We start from the raw sequence: 19,116 nt of genomic DNA on the forward strand, positions 1-19,116 counted from the left end.
AACATATTTGCACTTTATCATGCAAGGTTGACAGGCTTGGGCTCTGGACTTCAGCTGTCCAGATGGTTTAATAAAAAAAAATTAAGAAGGATGGCGTATGACATATTTTCTTTCATCCAGAAAAGAACAGTTTTGTGTCAAGGTAACTTGTAAGTCATAAGCTGAAGGGAACTGTTATGTAAATATAAGAGGCAGATAAACTAGAAGAAAATAGGGTAGATAAAAAGGCCAGAAGAAAAACATAAAATGAAAATTACTTTCTTCAAACAAGGAATGAAATGTTTATGTGATTTACCACCATCTGGCTTATTTGGAAGTCTACACTCAGAGGTAAAACAAGCCTTAGCATATTCTCAAATTGCTCCTTCTTTCAGCAATTTTAATGCACACTGTATCAAAAAAACATATGCTGGGACTAACACTGATTTCTCCTCCCCCAAAAAACCCAACCCACATAATCATAGTACTATACAAAACAAAATACAACAAAACAACTAAAAGTCCCAGAAGTGCCCCTTTCCATAAAAACTTGTAAGAGATCAAGACAGAAGGAAAGATTGACTCAAAGTATCAGTAAATGCATATGTTAAATATAACAAATTTAATGAAAACTTACATTAAATTCCTTAGTTCCTAGGAAACAAATCCCAAAATTCTGTAGTCAAATGTGCAAATCAATCAAATCTGTACTTTTCAAAAGTACCCTTTCCTATTCTCCAACTTTCTAACATATTCTAGAATAGCTGTTAGCCTTGTGTCACAAGTCTCATCCTAAAGGAGCTGCATTATATTGAAGGGGAAAAATGCAGGATTTAGCATGTGAGCTGAGTTTTGAAGGAAGATAAGAGATTCTTAGAAATGGAAATTCATATGAGGCATAGGGGAATAGCCTCTACAAAGACACAGATAAGAAAGATTGAATAGCATGTGGGAGAGAAAAAAAACAAACAAACAAACAGAACAGTTCAGTCTTTTGTAGGTTTGGGATAATAGATACTGATATTAGTTATAATCTGACCACTTGTTTCCACCAAATCTGACTTCCTGACCAAATTTTTGGTATTGTCTTCCATTGTTTTCATAAAAATATGATGCTTTGCACCTGAGACTATGGTAGCAAAGATAGGTCACAGATTTATAATTGGAAGGAACCTCAAAAGCCAAATAAATTCAATCTCTTCATTTACAGACAAGGAAACTAAGGCATAGAGAAACTAAGTCATTTGTTCAAGGTGACTGAGGTGGAATTTGAACCTAAGTGTTTCTGATTCTAAGTCCAGAGCACTAATTCTAGCTACTTATCTAACCACATAAAGAATATTTGAGATTAAAAGGAGTCTCAATTATATTCTATAATCAATAGGTAGGAAACAGGTGTGTGTTGTGGAGGAAGACACAGAAAAGCAGAGACAGACATAGGCAGAGAGAGATTAAAAAGACCTGACTTGATACTTAAAAAGGAACAATGAAATATGTCTCCTATTTATCTAATTCAGATTATTTGTGTTATTGTCATTTGCCTCACTCCTTGTTCTGGCAGACTACTTGATAATTTAGGCAATCTAGTCTACTCTGTTGGGAAGAGCATTGGCAAAGAAACTAGGAACTTAGATCATAGTCTTGGATCTTCCTTGACTTCATGACCTTAATTAAGCAAGTCTTGGGACTACCATGAAGAAAAATAAGGAAATTTATGAGAAAAAAAAAGTGTTTAAATTCTTTGAAAGAAAAATACTATAAATTTTAAGATGCTATCAATATTACTAGAATTAGAGCAGGAAAATAAAGCTCAGTGTTTTAATCCTAAAATATTTTCTCTTCAGTCCAAGTCTCTCAGTGCTTATTTTCTGATTTACAGAGTATGAGATAAAAGAGCTTGAAGTCCAAAGATAACACATATATTTCATTATGGACGATTTAACATTTGAAGATGACATGAGTTCCAAATACTCCATATAAATTTTATCCAAATTTCCCTCTGTTTGAAGTATTTCTTTCAGATCATTAATAAACATTAAATGCTTACAATTTGCTAGGTACTGAGCATACAAAGGTAAAAAAGAAAAGAGAAAGAAAGAAAAAAAAAAAGAAAAGAAAAAGAAACCATTCGAGTCCAAAAGGAATTGCATTCTATTGAAAGGAAAAAGATGTAGGGATGTAGGATTTAGCATGTGAGCTGAGCTTTGAAGGAAGTTAGAGATTCTTAAAGGTTGAGATATTGGGAGGTAGCCTCTGGGAAGTCATAGATTAGGAAGACTGAATAGGATATGTGAGGAAAAAAAACAGAAGATCAGATAGATTGAATTATAGAATAAATTAATAGTAATAATGGGTTATGTAGCACCCCATCCAGAGATGCTGGATACTGTCAATATAATACATCCCTAGATTCTCAGTGTCTGGAATCCCATACACTACTAAAGGTGGACTTCTCAGTCATTTATACCTTAATTGAGTTGAATTTTATCTCACTCCAGATTTGAAAAGGCTTTGATTCTTATTTGACATTTATAGTCGAACAATCAGTTTCTCTGATTATTGTTTTACTGCTTACTTCATTTAATATATTTATTCCCTCCCTGTGTATGTGAGAGAAAGAGAAAGTGACAGAGGCACAGAGACTGAGACTGAGAGATAAGGGTTAAGTGGAAGAGGAACTGAATTGGTCAACATTAAATTAACTATTACACAACTGGCCTAGGGTGAGATTACTTAGTATCAACATCTGATTTATCTGACTTGGGAAAATGGCTTTTATCTTAACCACTGCAGTCCACATTTCCCCCCCTCTCCTTAGATTGAAAATATCTGGTCTCTATTAGATAAATATGATTTTAGCCCAATATCCTTGTTGAATATAGATCAGCGGAGTTCTATGGAAACTGACATCTCAGTAGATGTAGAGGGTGACATTCTAAATATATCTATTAATCCATGCTCTGTGCATTCTAACTCCCTGTGGCTCAGTCTAAATTCTAACAGTGATAAGTTTTGAAAGGTAGGCTGAAGCCAGACTGTGAAAGACTTGAAATGTTAAACAGGGGAATTTGTATTTCCTTCTCAAGGCAAAACCTTTTTGAGCAGAGGAGTGACATGATGAATGCTATGCTTTAGGAATATCATTTTTGGCAGCTGCTTGGATGATGGATTTCAGGAAGAAGACTGATTAAGAAGCTATTGAAGTAGTTAAGAGTAGAGACATCAAACTGTGAGTTAAGATTAGAGTCAGGATTAGGAAGGATGGTGGTATTCCCAAAGGAAGGTGAAGGATTAGATTTGTAGCAAAAAAAAAATGATGAGTTCTGCTCAGAACATACTGAGTTTGGGATGCTTAAGGGATATTCAGTTGGAAATATAGTCAGTTGATGACACTTACCTAAAGATCCCAGAGAAAGACTGGGATTGAATATATAGAACTGGAAGTCAACTGTATAGAGGCAACTAATAGTAAATCTTTCAGGGAAATAATCAGCCATAGATAAAGCAGGTAGATAGGAAGACAGTCAGAGCTAAAGCAGAAAAAAAGGAAAGAGAGGGATTTTTTAAAATGAAAAGGTAAATCACTTGGTTGTGACAGTTGAACTCATGAGAATGAAATCATCATGAGAAAGAAAGTCGAGAAGTAGGTTCAATAAAGAGCTCTGGAATGTATCTACAGATAGGGGATAGAACAGGGATGATAATTAATAAAGGATTCTGAGAAGTGGCCTGGGAGATAGGAAGAGAACCAAGGAAGAGCAGTGCCACAAAAATCCAGACAGGAGAGGGAATAGCCAATAGTGTTAAATGTTTTGGAGATACCTACCAGGAAGGAGCTTTTAAGAAGAAAACATTGGCAAAGTATTGTAAATTTTTGTAATGATAGAAAAGTATTTCACCCAAAAAAGGTCAGGATTGGGAGGTAGAGAAAACTTTATTTTTTTTAAAAAGAGAGACTAGGGAGGTACTATAGATGTGAACTATTGCAAGTACTTTCAGATGAGGTCACTGCATTATTAGATTTTTTTTTTTCAGTTCTTTTTACTTTGTCATGAAATAGGAATAATCTGTAAATATTTGTAATGCAAAAATCAAACATATCTGCAAAACTTAGAAAAGCAATTATTGAGGATTCTGAGAAGATGGCAGAGTAGGTTGGTAAATTTCATATTCTCTAGATTTTCCTCTCAAATAGAACACATTTGTGCTTCAGGGCAAACATAAACTGGTGAAAAAATCAAGAAGACGTGGTGGAACAGGGTTCTTCCTTATGTAACCAGAGAAAATCTAAAGAAAGACTCTGGGCTGGGGATTAACCTGTCTCAAGTGCAAACACCTCCAGGCTAGCTCTGCAGAAACTTCAAGTGGAGATCCCTGAGGCTAGCTGGCTATCACTGGAGTTTCAACAGGAACCAAAGAGACTTTAACCTCCTGGACTGTTTGCCAAATTGGGGTTTGGGTTCAGGGAAGACTGAGGGAACCTTGATCAATTGGACCAGGCTCAGCTGTACTGCTGAGAGAAGGAAGCAGCATCTAATGAGTGCAGAGACTTGGGATGGGAAAGGGGAGGAAGGAAGCAAGGGCACTGCTGGCTACGGGCACTTGCAGGAGGGTGAAGCACTTAGTTTGGGTATTCTGGTCAGAGTGGAGAGCTGAATGGAAACTTAAAGCACCATCATCCCACCAGACAATTTGAGGTGCTTACACTAATATCTCTTATTAAAAAAAAAAAAAAGCAATTATTTATTTATACTCATTTAACCATTTCAGTTGAGTTTGACTCTTAATGACCTAATTTGATGTTTTGACATTTCTTTTTCCAGCTCATTTTATAAATGAAGACACTGAGGTAAACAGAGTTAAGTGACTTGCCTAGGGTCACATAGCTAGCAAATGTCTGAGGCTGAATTTGAACTCATATCTTCTAGACACTAGGTCAGCACTTTACCCACTGCCCATTTATTTGTACCATTATGTTTTCATTAAATTTTTAAAAAATATATATTTAAAATATGTTTAAATTTGAAAACTTATTCCTTCTTACCTGTAATTAATGTTCCAATCCTAACATTATGCTTTTGCTTTATTTAACCTACACAGTTCTGGGATGTCTATCCTCATCTCCTTGTCCTTTAGGAATTTCTAGCTTCCTTTAGGAAAATAACTGGTGACCAAATGGAAGTTGAATTGGAGTTGAAAGAAACTTGAGGCAGGCAGACCCTTGAACAAACTATTGCAGTACTCCAGGTATGGGATAGTGAGTATCTACACTAGAATGGGCAGTATTAGAGGAAAGAAGGGGGCATATGGGGCATGTTTGGGAGACAAAAATGAGAAATTGACAGGCTTTGGCAACAACTTGGATTAGTGTGGAGGGAAGGGAGGACCTCCAAGAGAGTTGTGTATGACATCTTAGATTTCAAGCCTTGGAATGGGAAGATAGTATTACCCTTCATGATGATAAGGAAGATACCTATGTATCTATGGATACATGTCTTTCTCTCTCTCTTTCTTTCCCCTGTCTCTATTGCTCTCTCACTGTCTCTGAATCTGTCTTTGTGTGTGTCTCTCTGTGTGTGTATATCTGCATCTGTCTCTCTGTTACTATCTCTCCCTCTCCTTCTCTCTCTCCCCTCCCACTTTCTCTCTTCTCTCTCTGTCTCTGTCTCTCTGTCTCTGTCTGTCTCTGTCTGTCTCTGTCTGTCTCTGTCTCTCTCTCTCTGTCTCTCTCTCTGTCTCTCTCTCTCCCCCCTCCCTCTTTCTCTTTAAGATGTTTAATTACTATGTATTGGCTTTGTATCCTTTCTGCATTTGCTTAATATTTGTGCACTTGTGGCCCCATCCCATCCTGACCCAAATAGAATGTAAGCTCCTGGAGGGTAGACAGTATCCATTTTTATCTTTGAATTACCAGTCCCTAGTACAATACACTTAAAAATGCTTATAATTTTGAATTTAGGCCACAGTCTCGGCTATCTTTCCTGTTTAAACATAACAAATTAAAGACAGTGGTGTCATTTAATGCTCTGGATTTCTCCGACCCACACAAACTACTTGTAGGATTGTAGGCTGAATTTACTACTTGGGCAGAATAGAGTTAGTTACTAGAGGGTGAGGTTTCGTGGAAAGGAAAGAGAGAGTAGTCATAAACTACTTCCTCCTACTTCTGTCGTCTCCCAATGATAGTTTCTTTCCATGCCCATATCCAAAGAACTAGGCCAAAGTTCTTTCCTCAGAAGTGTAGCAACTGATACAACAAATACGGTTAGGATAATAATGATGTGGTAAAAGTAGGAGCACTGGGGTTCCAGTAACTCATGAGAAATGAGGGAGGACAAAGGGAGGATCCAAATGCAAAAGTCTTACTCCAAATACAAAGTTTTATAACTGTGAGAATTTAGCTTTTGAATTAAACTTATAAGTGTCCAAAGGGACCTAAAAGCAATAAAAATCAATCTTCTTTTCTAGGCTTCATATACTTTTCCTTTGATTAGAAAATCCCAGTACCCTATTTGCATAAAGTTAATGACTTTGCTTTTTTTTTTATTTTGGTGGAGAGGATGGATGGGTGGATCTGGTTGTAGAGAAATAACCTCTAAATTTCTCTCAATTCCTGTGGCTTGATACGCTTTGATATTCTATCAGACATAGTTTATGTCTGCCAGAACCTCACTGAAAGGAACATAACTATTGAGAATCCGTGGGATCTGGAACTTAGAAGCCTGAGCTTTGTGATACTCAAAAAAGAATCCCATGGTAAAACAAAAATTAAATTAAAAATATGAGTCTCAGAAAATAGGCAAGTCTGACTATAGAGTATGTTGGCAAAATTGTTGCCTTGATTTGGTATGTTTCGGAATTCTAAAAGCTTAAATTTTTTTTTTCAGGGCCTATATTTCAAACTGATAAATATTATTTCAAAGATCTTTATAAAGCTTTGTTTCAAGTATTAATGCTGATTAGCTTTCTCCTTATTATAATTTTTAAAAATGATAAGCATGAAGACATATGGTAGACATTATATATCTCAATATATTTTTAAAAAGATTTTTTTTGAAGGACAGAAACAAATTTAAACATACTCCTGAGATCTTACATCTGTTAGAAAAGATAATTTAAGGAAAGTGATTCTAGAAAGCTTTTCTTTCAAATTTCCCCAATAGCACTTGGAAGTCTATCAAAAAGCACATGACCTAAATTTGATCTGCTAGGAAAAAGTCAGCCAAAGATATAGTAGATAGATAAGAGAGTAGAAGAGGAGGAAAGGAAGGAAAGGGACCTACATTTTCCCTCCCCAAAAAGTAAAATTCACATTAGAATCTGAACAAGTGCCAGTTAAGATTGAATATAATTCCAGTACTTAATCATTGTTTTTTCCACAGAGACAAGTATCAGGGTTTTTTCCCCTTAAAGTTGGTGTGTTTCCAGACAAACTCAGCAGAGAAATTTTAGAAATAGATGGCTTACAAAGATGGATTGCCAAGAAGACAAGAGTTGAGGGGTGGAGGAATATTTGCAGGATTTAAAACCTAGTATGTATTCACTTCCTTTATTTAGATGTTTTATGCTTGGATGAGACCTATTTCTTTCTTTGTGGTTCAAACTAATCCTAAAGTAGTAGTTCCATACAGTTGGAATGGGATTTAGAGCATGGCGCTCACCAAACTGTGTATTTTCATTTGGACATTAATCAAATGTGCAACCCTATGTCAACTAAGCCTACTCCAGGAAGTATTAAGGAGATCAGAATTTTGGAGACATATGACTGATGATTGGCCAGAGACCTCCCAGCATCCTTATTCTCTGTGACCACACATTTTGTTTAGGCCCTGGAACTAAGTGAGGAGGCTGATATGACTTGTAGAACCATCATACTCATCCTAAGAGATTAAGGGAAGAGAAGGGATAGGGACCCCAGAGAGAGCAAACCATGGAGGCATAACCACACACCATGAAAATTGCAGAGGCACTTCAGGCATGAAATCATCAGTATCCAAAATCCAAATCCAAAATTACATGAACCACAAAATCAGTGCAGCACTGAACACTATTCCATGCACTATAGACCCAAGGCAATGATCCTTCATTTCTAGTTCACTTTTTCCTTTCTTCTCTACTCAAAACTTGATTTTTACAAGTTTGTTGATCTTTCTATGTTTACTTTTATTTCTTTTAAACTAGCAAAATAATATCATAATATTATATAAATATATGAATAATATAATAATAATAAATATATATATATATATAAATTATATAAAATATTATATAAAAAATTGAAAGATCTACTTTGATAAGCAGGGTGTTATTGTTTGAATGCTGTGGACAGAGGCAACTGAGGTATGCTTGGTAGGAGAGATAGGAAAATAAGGTGTTTTGCCAGAATATGAATTCTGGCTGGGAGCTTAGAACTATGAAAGAGAATTATTGATTCGCTTTACAATTTTCTAGGGTAGAGACAATTTTTTAAATGAAATTGCTCTAGGAAAATAATATAGTAGCAATAAATGCTACAACTAATTAAGACATCACTGAGATCAGGCCTCTTTTATCACTCTTCTCCCTTTCCCTCATCCTTTCATTTAAAAGCCATTCTTATAGACTCTAAAACAAGAGTCTGGGAAAGCAGGAGTAACCTGGACAAAAAAAGTTTGGGGGCAATAGCCCTAACTACCTTCTCAACTAACTACAAACAGTATGACAACTAACACTGATGAAAATAAAACAGATGTCAATTATATGCTTGTAAGATAACTTCTTTTCAAGAAGATCTAAGGCAAAATTGAACCTGAAGAAACATTAACTGATAAACAGATAAACTAATAATATGAAGGCAGAGATGGTTTTCATTGAATAAGTTCGTGAGACAGAAGAAGAATTTGAAGTTCCTTTTATTGTGGAATATTTATGCCCAATGATGAATTAGTATATTAATGGATAATAATAGAAAGATGGAAGAGAAAAGGATATGCAACTCAAGGAATAATACTTGTGGGTGAAAGAAATGAGTGAAGGAAGTTTTTATAAACACTGAATTTGCATTTGTGAATGATGTTTCATGTTATGCTATGCCCCTTGCAGAGCAAAGGGGACATATATTGAACAGCTGTGCTGGAGTGTTGGGAGTAAATGCTACTTTAGAGTTGGAGAAGAAAGGAGCTGAGTTTGAGGTGGTGAAAGACTTCTCCTTGCTAGGATCAACCATCAAATATACTCACCTTGCTCTTTGATGAGATGGTTAAAATCAAACAGGGCAGCCAAGGCAATAATCACTTCATGGGTTCCATTTTGCACCAAATTCTAATTTCCTTTTCTGAACAAAGACCCTCTAGTGTAGAATTGTTTCCCCTTCTTGTGATGAACAATTTTACCTCTCCTCTACATGGAAATGAATTAAATATCCTGTGGTAACTTATAAGGAATAACTGTAGTTATTTCATAATTTGCTGCCAGAGAAGAGAAGACTGGTCAAACCTTTTTGTAATCACATTCAGTGTTGGCATAGTAGCCAGTTATAAGAAGCTTTTTGTCACCACAAAGCAAACGAACAGGAACAGTCAGAGAATACTGTTCACTCACTGAAGTTGAAAGTAGGCTCACCAAGCCTTAACATGGATTGACTTGTTTGTACCAGTCATTACAATGAGCATACATGTGGAGAACTAAACAAACTCAAACTGTGCACATTAGAGAACTCTTTGTTCCATGTAGATCCTGTGGTTTCTAAGATTTCTATAGTTTAAGAAGTCATTGGGCACAGTTGTCAGATGTTTCACATTTTTGTTATGCATTATTCTCTAGTCATTATACATAATTTACTTGTTTATCAATTTTTTTTGCTCAAAGAACATTGTCTACAATATCTAATCTTGCTTATCTGATTATGGGTAAAGTAGAAATTCTTATGCCAAGTTAATGTTACTACCAATGACCAAAATATAAGTAATTAGTAAAGAAGGATCCAGGATTATCTTATGGCTCACAATTAATTTTGTTTGATGGATCCATAACTATACAAATGCCTTTGACAAAAAAAAAATCAATGTTACATCAATCAGAAAGGTGGAAAGAAGGGAAAGTGATTATTTGTTGAACTATTCTCTATAGAAACCATTAACAACATGGTGTTTACTCAGTTCTTTTGCCCTAGTGGTCATGCAAAAACTAAGTGAACCTGAGACTTGTACAAATAAATGAAACTCAGTGATGTTGGTAGTAAAGTTATATAGATTCCTATAAAGACCAATAGAGCTGACCTAGGTTTAAATCTTGGACTGAACCATTTCCCTTAGTGAGTTGCACTAAAAAACAAAAAAAGACAAAAAAAGCCTAGTCAATCCATGTTAAGAGTTGGTGAGCCTACTTTCAACTTTAGTGAGTGAACAGGTATTCTCCAATTGCTCCTGTTCATTTGCTTTGTGGTGACAAAAAGCTTCTTATAATTGGTTGCTATATCAACACTGAATGTGATTACAAAAATGTTTGACCAACTCTCTTCCCTTGCAGCAAATTATTAAATAACTACAGTTATTCCTTCTACATACCAACTTTCCCCGTCATAGTCTCATTATATCATGGATTGCCATAAAAAGTTAAAAAGGAATTTTTGGGGAGAGTTTGTGGAAGCTGCAGATGATATGTGAAGACCACAGAAAAAGTTTTGAAATTCAGAAATGTATAAAATCAACATGAATTTTACAACAAGATACTGTAAACACCTCATAAAAGAAAAAAAAAAGGAAAAAGTCATACTTCTTCTCTGGTATGAAAAGAGGGCCAAAACATTTCCATTTTGTAGGGATACTACATCCCTGACCCCCTTGATATGGAAAAAAAAAAAGATGAATGTACTTTGAATTGCTTAATGAAGAAGCATTCTATAATATTCTTCTCTAAAATGTAATGTTATCTGGGAGCAGGTTCCTTGGGGGGCTTCTGGAGGCAGCCTTAGTTTCAGTTCAGTGTGATCATAACCCCGAATGCAACCAGCTGTTAAGCTGGTCCAAATCCTTTATTTTCTCTTTCCAAATCTTGTCTTTTTTCCTGGGGCCCAGTTAGTGTTAATAGAGGCCTATCTTGCTCCTTCGTTCCCAGAGCTTAAGCTGCCTTCTCTGGCTTGTGAATCTCCCAGAGTGCATCCTGGTTGAGGCTCCTAGCTTATATATGCTCTCTTAAAGGTGTGAATCTTGTAGAACTCTAATAAGTACTAAGTACATTACTGAAATAGAGAACTGTTAAGTACCATGCTAAATTAGATAATTATTGTCTCTATCAATTCCAGTGACTTAGGACCTTGTAAGAATCTTAACAGCATTCCTCCCCATCTTCCCACTAAAAGGCCATGAATTCATGGTGTCAATATCTTGTGTCTATTTTTTTGCATGATCTTAAGCAAATGAGTATTAGGAGATGAAACAGATCAGTTGGCAGTAGAATCTTCTGGTAGCTTCAGTAAATGAGTTCAGTGAGGAGTCAAGTTTTTGTTGTTGTTGTTTGTTTTTTAAGAAGAAAATTCTTTGACCAAAATCAATAAGGAGTCAGCCTAGTTAAGTAATGGTCTGTAGGCTATGCCATACCCCAAAGCAAACTTATTGCGGACCACCAGGAATCTGGTGGTATCTCTTGTCTACATATTATGTATGAATTTGGTTATGTGTTTTGGTACCATTGTGTTTTAATTATGAGCATACTTTTCCCTAGGAACTTTGTGTATATATAGCAGATAGAATACATCCCAATTTAGGAGGGGATATTTTGTATCCACTATTTTTCTGTTTGAGTTCATTTTCTCTAGGAATGAAGAATTTCTCTCTACTTTACCAGGAGAGTACTTAAATAATGTGGAATTTTTCTAAAAATCATTCAATTCACATTTCTCCTTTTCTTAATGATCAGAAACCTCTATATATCTATAAATCTTTCATCATTCGTAGAGTCAAAAACTTTAGATCTGGAAGATATCTTAGAAATGATCTACTTCAATATTTTCTAATGCAAAAAGTAGTATGAATAAGTAAATATTCTAATATTTATAATGGATTATTCTGGGGCTCTCAGGTATAGAATGAGATGGACAATGGAAAGAAGGAAGTCTGTAAATTTTAAGAAGTACCATTTTGTAGCAAGAGTTTTGAAGAAGGTAAAATTTTTCTGAAGGCCAGTTGTATTGAAACATAATCTTACCCATGGCCCTTATTTCAAAGTTGAAGATTCTAAGAATTACAAGAGTAAAATGATATATTCAAAGTCAACCTTTTAATTAGAGGCAAATTTAGGAATTAATTATAACTTTTCCTGATTTTCCACAAGGTGCTCACTGATATTGAGTTTATAGTTTCTTTTACAATTATTGTGCAAATAAAACCAATATAACCAAGATTAGAAAGAAAGCAAAAAATTTAGAAAAAAATTTATATGCATTTATAAAGGCCTTATATTTCAAATATAAAGAGAAATACATAGTAAAACCCTATAAGATTGTAAAATCATTAAAATTCTTCTGCCACATATTTCTGCCATTGTTTCATTTATAATATTGCTCTATGGAATGAAACTATGGTGCTCAACATCAACTTTTTTACATAATATAGACTTTTTTATAAAAGTAGTTCATTTGGTCAGGCTGTTGATAGCTTGTTCATAGCTGTTGATTCTCATGACATTTGTCCCGCTACTAGGTATTCTCTCATTGGATCCTGTAGCTACACTAAGAGTATTGATTATATTTCAAATAAGAAAATCTGTAATTTTTATTGTTGTTTGTGTTTGGAGTAGAGAGACAGAGGACTGAGAGAATCAGTGAAGAGAAGTAGCAAAATGAAATCCCCTAAATTAGTGCTTTTGTTTTGTTAAAATTCTGACTTCTTAGTGTGTAAATGTCCTGAAACAGCTCAGGTTTTTCAATGAAATAAAGTGTAAGGAATAAGACTAATGAATTAATGAATAATCCTTTAACAACACCTTTGACAGTTATTTAAAGAATTACATTAAAAGAAATAAAAATCAAGCTATTCTCTAGTTTTAATGAAATAATATTCCTTTTTTTCTATCTGAAAAAATGCTGGAACAGAGGGGGATCAAGTTTCATCATAGCAAAATATTCTCCAAATTTCTGTGAAAAAGCTTAGGGAAGCTAGAAAGTCCAATTACAAATGACTCAAATTGGCTGGCAAAGGAAATCTTCCTTTTGCTCTCCACTAAACCTTTCCCTATATCTTGGAGCTAAATAAAAATGCTCAAGAACTTAAGTGATCCTAAATCTAGAAGAACCAAATTGCTTATCTGGCCGTTAGCCAAGAATTGAAATATTAAAATGTCACATCAAATTAATTCAAGAGAAGTAGATCAATATGATAAGCATTTGAAGTTATGAATTGGAACTTAATAATAGTTAAATCTATGGGTACCAATCCTGAGAGATAACAGAGAATATGTAAATCTTGTTGCTCATGGGGTGATATCTTGACTCATCTGTGAAGTGGATTTAAATAAAAGAGAATTGTACAAAATCTTCAGCCTCATTTTCTCTTCCATTAAAAGCCCAGAGAAAAGACAAAAAATAGCCTGAGATGCTGTAGATGATCTTGGTGTCTTTCATATCTGATCAATCTCTAAGTACTACATAGTTCCTGCTTCAGCTAACTACATGGCCACTGGTGGGGGAGAGAGAAATTGTTCTCATAGACCCATTCTGGGAAAAGTGTTATGTTTGGGATAGAAACTCCCCTAACTCATTAGCAAGGTTGGGACCTATTGGTTACCCTCAACCTGGTTTAGTCCATCTGGTGAGGTGGATTTACTGGGATGTGGCCACTGTTCATACTATCTTATTGGAACCAGTAATCACGAGATAAATCACTAATATTACTGTAATACTATAAAAATCAATTAAACTTAATCTAATAACTAACTAGATCAGCAGAATGTTGGAGCTGGAAAAAAACTTTTGGGGATCTTTTGTAATTGCTGTGAGAAATGAGGCCTAGGGTAAGTTAAAAAAAAATTGCTCCAGGTTACCTACCTTGTTGAGACAAAGATTAGGATTTGTATCATTTGTCAGCCAGTCCACCATTCTTTCAATTAAACTGTATTCAACACATTGCACATTCACTGTTTAAGGCCAGGCTTGCCTCATTCTTTTCCAGACCATTGGACTCTGGACTTTCTCTGCCATATCCTTGAACTTCATACTTTTCTCTCCACCCTTTCCATCCCCCCTTTCAACTTCCTGGCTTGTCATCCTTCATTAAAATGTAATTATCTCGAGGGAGGTCAGGAATTGTCCTTTCTTTTTGTATTTGGCACAGTTCTTGGCACATTCATTGTTGTTCTGTTGTTTTCAATTATGTCTAACTCTTTGTCACTCTTTTTGATGGTTTTCTTGACAAAGATATTGGAGTGGCTTTACAATTTCATTTTCCAACTTACTGTAGAGATAAGGAAATTGAGAGAAACATAGTTATTTGCCTGGGGATACAAGCAGGTAAGTATCTGAGGTCAAATTTGAATTCAGAAAGCTGTCTTCCTGAGTCTTAGCCTGGTATTCTATCCACTGAACTCCTTAGCTACACTAGTAAGTGGTTAATAAATACTTGTTAAGAGGTAAGATTTGAACCCAGGCTTTCCTAACTCCAAATCCAAAAAGCTATCTACTCCATGGTACCTCAATCAAGAATCAATCAATATTTATTAAGCAACTGTAAGGGTTGTACAACAACAATAGTACAAGGCAATATGCTAAGTTCTAGGGGGATAACAAAAGAGGTAAAACACACTCCTTTGCCTTAAAAAGCTTATAATCTAATGGATTTGCTAAGTATTTTATATAACATTATAAAATAATATTTATGTTTCTACATATCTGTGTTAATAAAATAATGCATATTATTTATTATTAATATATTGTATTGGTATTTTTTGGTTCTATATTATCCATTTTCCTCTCAACATCTTCCTTCCCAGAAAACCAAACTATATAACAGAATTTTTTAAGAAGAAGAAGAAAGTAGACAGTTAAATGGATCAGTGAATAGAGTACCACCTCTAAAGTCAGTAGGACCTGAGTTCAAATGTGACCTGAGACACTTAAAACTTCCTAGCTGTGCGATCCTGGGCAAGTCATTTAATAATGATTGCTTCTCAAAAACAGCAAGAAAAAAGAAGAGGAAGAAGAAAAATCAGCAAAACCAATTAACACTTTGAAAAAAAGTCTGAAGTTTTATAATCACTGTTTCATCCTCATAAGCCCTCACCTCTGTGAAGAAGGGTATGGGGAAACATCTTCTTATATGGATTTTTTGAAGGCCAATTTTGGTTATTATAATTTCCCTATGTTCTATTTTGGTAGTTTTGTGGTTGGTTTTTTCAGTAACTTTATTATAGACATCATGAATATTGTTTTCCTGGCTGTCTTCAAATTTCTCTTTTCAAAGTTTGATTTTAGTGGATTTGGATTGAGAGGACTTAATTTGAATTCTTGCTCTGCTACTTAATAGCTATATGATATTGGACAGGTGCACTTAATCCTTTTGGATTTATTTCCTCATCAGTAAAATGAAGGGTTTGGAAGATATTGTTCCTATGGTTCCTTCTTGCTTCTTTTAGTCCTGTGAACCTGTTTATAGAAACTCTTGGTTTGTTGGACTAGGGAATTTGAACTTCAAAGCTCTCAATTAAAGGGAGATTCTCTTCAAGAAAACAGCATTGTTCGAAAAGCCAGTGTGCAGGACATGCACCACTCACTTGATGGTAACACAGCATGCTTTTCTTTGTCTATCTCTGACCATAGAATCTGTAAGAAATGGAAATTAGAGACAAAGCCTTGCTTTCTCATGCAATTCCCCCCCCCCTCCCAGAGCAGATCAAGATGAGAACGTCTTTAAAGAGGGAATGGAGTTGCTATAAGAACAGAAGGAATGATGAGAGAATGCCTGGTTAGTTCTAAAAATTTGAGCAGGAAGCATGTAAAGATAGAGAGCAGCATGTAGGCAGACAGACTTAAGTATTCTATTTGATTGTTTAAGGGAGTTCTCACCCTGGGATGTGAGAATTAAAAAAAAAAAAGAAAACTATATTTCTCTATGTATAACTATGTAGAATTGTTTTTCTTTGTAACCCTATATATTTTATTTCATGCACTTAGAGTCATGATTCTGAGAAAGAGTCCATCGTCTTCAACAAAATGACAAAAAGAACTATGATGCAGAACAGATGAATAATCCCTGGTTTAAAGTGAACCCTGTCAACAACTCAAAAGTTCAAATTCCTAGAAACTGTGGATATAATTTGAAGAAAGTATTCACAGTTTAACTGAAAAGCTGGGTCCACAGTGCTTGCTACACAGTTGTAAGCAGAAAATGAAATTCAGAATTTATCAGAATTTATTTTTTTTAAAAAGTCGTCTAAACTCCAATACTTCAGGAATGAACTCTAATTTGGCACTAGGTTTTCAAGTGAAAATTTTATTTCCTTTTTAACAGTCCAATGATCTTCCAAGTATCCTTTCTCCCAGGCTCCCTTCTTGAGTCTTACTAGCTCTTATGCTTCCATTTACTGGAAAGAGGGTGGTGGTGTTAGGCAATTCCTCTTAGGGCTTCTGTACCCTAGCTGAATCTTTGACTCATTTTAATAAAGAATGGCCGTGCGTCATGTTGATATCTACTCAGAGATCAGAAGCATATTAACCCAGGAGTAGCTATCTGGCAAAATTGCCTTACATCTATTACTACAGCTATTAAGCAAATGTTGTCACTGTTCCATTTTGAGTCTCCCAAAACATTTTCCTCTTGACACTTCAAAATCACTCTAAAGAAAGATAGTTGAATTTTTCTGGAAAACAACTGGTTTTAATTACTGTAATATCTAACATTTCTATAGAGCTTTAAGATTTGCAAAGTATTGTGCATCAGAATCATTAGATCCTCACAACAACCCTGCAGGGTAGATGTTTTTATTATTCCTATTTTATAGATATTGATAAATGATAGATCAATAGATGATAGACAGAAAGAGAAAGCATTTTTAAGCACTTGCCATATGTCAGGCACATGATAAGTACTACAGATATTATTACAAACAAGTCTTGGTCCTCAAGAGCTTTATATTTTAGAGGAGGAGGGGTAAAGAACACATAAAGAACAACAAGGCAGCAAGGGAGTTAATCTACCTTCTTTATGAAAGTTGTCCAAATCTATTTATTGTTTATCTTCATTCAGATACTTAGCTACTTCTTTAAGTTTAAATGTGAGAGATATTTGACTCATTATTCTTTGGAGGGTGTAGCTGACTTATGGAATGCATATTGGATTATTTCCAGCCACCTTTAAAATCATCCAAATATGCTAATGTGTCACTGCTCATAGAATAACTCCAGTTGTAGTCTGCCTAAAGAGCAAGGAAGAGGAACATGGTAGGTATGTGAGTAGATTGAATCATATTACCAAAAAAGTCTTGATTAGGAAAATGGTATGAAAATTATCAAATAAATATATCCCTACAAAAATAAATGAACTTGTTATATAGAGAGAAAGGACTGAAATGGAGAGTTCAAATGCTTTATTAGTACTCTTGAAATAGAAGGGATGCAAAGGAAGATTCCCAGCATATTGGAGTATATTCTCTATGAATGGTTTATAAGAGGACAAAGTATCACATGGAATGGAAAAATATAGTTGGGGTACAATTTACAGAGTAGGAACATGGATTAGATTCATTAAAATATTTGGAGGATAATCTTATGATCCCAGCAAAATGTAAAACTCATTGAGGTTGAGAATTGTTTTGTTTCAGTCTTTATGCTTATCCCACTATCTGGTACATTTTCTTTATCTCTCTTTTCTGAATTTAAACACACACAGAGAATATTTCCATATACACAACAGAACAAACAAAAATTATCCTACAATGCAAATTGTAAAGGGAGAGTTGTTCCTTTCTACAACTGTGAAAGGTGAACTACTAGATGCCATAGTCAAAAGGAAGTATGGGGCTGATTAGCAAAAGTGACAATAAGTCAATCAATCAATCAATACTTGAGGATCTTTGCTGGATTTTCTTGTCATACTCCTTGACTATGGGTATCCCTCAAGGCTTTTCCTGAGCCTCCTCTTTCTACTCTCTCACTTGGTGATCGATTGAATTTCCACGAATCAATTATTAGATGTATACCGAGGCTACTTTTGCTTTCCTTTATATCCTCCAGTTAGCTATAATGCTTGACACTCAATGATTTCTTGATGACTGACTAAATGACCAAAACTGTATTTAGCAGTTCCTACCAAGCTTAAAAGGCTTATTAATAATTATGTTCAAAGACTTTTGTGAGTTCAGTGCAAAGAGACTCATTGCTAGAAGGCTGGATACTATGTGGACAACCTTAATTTTCCCTTTTCAGACAAATTGAAAAATATAGGGAGATGATTTGAGACCAAGGACCCAGTTATGAAAAAAATGGATCTTTTAAATACCAGGATATATTTAGAAGATGGTTACTTTAAATTAGAGGTAGCAAGTCACCAGACTTAACTTACTATAGTTTAAGTTTAGGTGATATCCAAAAAGGTAAAAACACTCTATACCCAAGGAATTCACGTTCTGCTAGGGAGAAAACCTGATAACTATATAAAAGTTTACAGATAAGATAATCTTAGAGGGAAGAAATTACTAGTATAGCAGAAAGGCATGGTGGGTAATTGCTGATCATGTTTGATCTGGGTTTAAGCCTTTACACATTCTTTGTGGAACTCTATTGTCAGAGCTTCTAATGGCTTTGTGTCCCAAGCAGCTCTTTAAAATTCTTAAAGTGGCAAAGGTTTTGACATATATTCATTATGGAAAGTCCTTGCCAGGAGCTCCCTATTCAGATATAATTACAGGTTCGATGTAAAGAGAAACTGCTCACATGTAAATGCAAACATATATATATATATATATATATATATATATATATATATTTTTTTTTTTTTTTTGGCATGTTCTCCAACCTAAATGAATATTAGCTAGGGAAGGAATGGTTGATAGGGAAATTAGGTTCACACACACACACACACACACACACACACACACACACACATCCTATATCTTGAGTCTAATTTCAAAATTATTGCCTTTTTACATATGTATATATTGCAGAAATACTCT

General features: G+C 34.9%; 1 long non-coding RNA gene across 1 annotated transcript in view; it reads right to left on the bottom strand.

Moving 5' to 3' along the window:
• Positions 1–10,036, bottom strand: part of LOC141546806 (uncharacterized) — a 64,858-nt gene extending 54,822 nt beyond the window's left edge. Inside the window, exon 1 of the long non-coding RNA XR_012483425.1 lies at positions 9,198–10,036. This is a non-coding gene — a long non-coding RNA (uncharacterized LOC141546806). The remainder of the gene's footprint in view (positions 1–9,197) is intronic.
• Between the last annotated feature and the right edge of the window lie 9,080 nt (positions 10,037–19,116).

This window comes from Sminthopsis crassicaudata, chromosome 6, assembly GCF_048593235.1.
Source record: "Sminthopsis crassicaudata isolate SCR6 chromosome 6, ASM4859323v1, whole genome shotgun sequence".
Lineage (NCBI taxonomy): Eukaryota > Metazoa > Chordata > Mammalia > Dasyuromorphia > Dasyuridae > Sminthopsis > Sminthopsis crassicaudata.